Raw genomic sequence first — 2,500 nt, 5'->3', positions numbered from 1 at the left:
GGCCTGGCTCGGTGCTCTGTGACTGGACGTGCCAGAGCCTCGCCCTGGCTCGGCTGGGCCCTCGCCTTGTAAACTCGGCGCGCCGAGGATTTATTAGATGTGCGCCTTTGGTCTTGTGCCTTCCCCTCCCGTGGCAGGTTTGCCAGCGAGGTCCGAGCGGCTCCCGGTCCCGCCAGGCGCCGCGGGACGGGCTGCGCGCGGTTCGGCCCTCGGAAGGCCGCCGGTCGGGCCCGCTGCTGGCCGCTGCCCTTGGGGGCACCGAGGCCGATTGGGTACCCCCCTCCCCCCCTCCTCCCCCAGCACCCAGAGCGCGTGTCCCTTCTCCTGCAGTTTAAAGGCAAAGGCAGGCTTTTCTGACGCTTCCACGTGAATTCGTTGGGCTTCCAGGCGCCGGGGCGCCCGGTGGCATCTCGGGCCGCGCCGGCGGCCCCCACCCACCGCCCTCTGTGGCGTCCCGCGTGGCGGGGACCTCCCGTGGCACAGTTACACATCATCTCCCGAACATTCGGCGGAGCGCCGAGCTCGTTGTTGGCAGCGCACTTGGGACACGAGCGCTCTCTGGGCTGAAGTCGGGGGGAAGGGGGGGCGGTGAAAGGTACCCTCGTATTTATGCCGCGTTAAAATATTTTCAGTCCTGGAAGGAGAATATCAATTCAACTGAAACATTGGAAAATGTCTCTCCCAGAATGAGAGTGTATGGTTATTACAAGTCATAAAGCTTCTGAAAGCTTGCATTAAAGCGTCCATCACCTGTCAGGGGCATTTGCATGAAATCAATAGTGGCCGCCCATCTATCTTTTCTGATCACCTTTCATCAGGCCGATTCATTAAGTCAAACAGTCATGGTGATTAGCTGGGAGAGAGGAGACACCGGACACGTTAGAAATGCACAGTGGGCCACCCTTTTTGTTCCCTAATCAAGCAACGTAATACTTCATCTAATCCTCTTTGGCCCGGGTGGCTCGGTGAGACCCAGCCGCCCGGCCGGCCGCGCCACAACTTTTGCCGGACGCCCTCGTCCTGGGCAGGCAGAGATATGACAAATTGTCCCCAAGTCAACGCTGACAGCTTCTGATGATTAATGGTTTGATTATGAAGTGGTTTTACACATACGGAATTTACATCACAGAGAGTTGGACGGCCGCGTCACACACGCGGAGGCGTTCTGAAGAGCTTTACTATTTGCAAAGAAAAAAGAGGGCGAAATCGCAGCAAAAGCCATGTCATGTAAAATCAATACGTCGGATCAATGCTTTATTAACAAGAAAATGTCTTACTTCACATTCCTGCGTGGACCTTTGTCTCCGGGACGCATGAGGGGATGTCAGATCCTATTGTGGCCCTCGGCTTACGGGCGCATCATCAGAGCGTCCGTGCGCGTGACCCACCGTGGGTGCTGACGCCGGCGCTCCAGGAAAACGGTGACCGGTTATTTCGGAGAGCGCTTTCAAAGGCAGCCTCGAACCTCGTTCCTCGAAGCCGGCGCCTTTGTGTTCCCCGCGCCGTGCAGACCCGCTGAGTTGGGTGGTGTTAATCATCAAATTACGTGCTAATGAGTGATGGCCCAAATTGCGGCTACGTAATGAATAGATGGCGGCAGGTCCTATTAGGCTCAGAAAACCCCCTGATTTATGTCGTGCCATGCACCGTGGCGTTACTCCGCCGAAAACGATATCTACATCAAGAAGTAATGCACTCTAATAAGTATTTTCATCTTAACTCGCGTCCCCGGGCCTCCGGGCTCAGTTTTTGTTGGAGTCAGGCAGAGCCATAATAAAGCCCAATGGCTCCTTATAAAGCTTGTTAAACACGGAGTGTGCAGTCGGACGGAGTCCCGGCCGTGATTCATGCACTGTACACACAGCGCGTGTGCCGCTGATTTATGGCCGCGCACAGTTCATAGTCAAAATTACAATTTGAGGGATAAAAAGATTAATTACTATTTGTGGCCGGCAATTCCGTGAGGCTGGTGGAATGATAGTGCTCTACATCAGTTTGTAGTCAGCCATTCACAGATTATTAAAGCTTTGCGAGAGTAAGTGCGCCTCCTGCCCAGTTTGTGCTCAGGCAATATGCTAGACAGAAAAGGACCACAGGGATAAATCTGAAGCTAGCAATGGCTGGACATATGTCATAATTGCCAGTTTCCCATAAATCCCTGGCCAGGGTGGAAGGCACTGCGTGATGCCGGCAGTGATCACGACAGTGGGGATTGCTGTACGTGGCCCCGAGACTTGCAACTTTCTGACCGCGCCGCCGTTTCTGCACCGTGTCGAGGAACCCTTTGCCTTTCTTCCCGTCTAATTATAGATTAGAGATAATCGTCGCCTTTATGTGCGAAAGAAAGGGGGAAATCCGTTCCTTGAGACAGAGCTGGCGTTGGGGGGCGCTTGCCTTCAAGAGCGTCAGACAAGGAGAATCACACATTTATTTGTAAGCGTGCAATAAACGAGTAATGGATGACATAAAAGTAATTAACCTGACCTACATTTCTGTGTCC

General features: G+C 54.0%; 1 protein-coding gene across 12 annotated transcripts in view; it reads left to right on the top strand.

Annotated features, from left to right (window-relative positions):
- The window catches only part of EBF3 (EBF transcription factor 3), a 115,412-nt gene that overhangs the window by 99,776 nt on the left and 13,136 nt on the right, over nucleotides 1-2,500 (top strand). The gene's annotated exons all lie outside the window — the stretch shown is intronic.

Source organism: Herpailurus yagouaroundi, unplaced genomic scaffold (genome assembly GCF_014898765.1).
Source record: "Herpailurus yagouaroundi ecotype Mexico unplaced genomic scaffold, PumYag 163, whole genome shotgun sequence".
NCBI classification, from domain to species: domain Eukaryota; kingdom Metazoa; phylum Chordata; class Mammalia; order Carnivora; family Felidae; genus Herpailurus; species Herpailurus yagouaroundi.
This window is presented reverse-complemented; position numbering and strand designations above follow the sequence as displayed.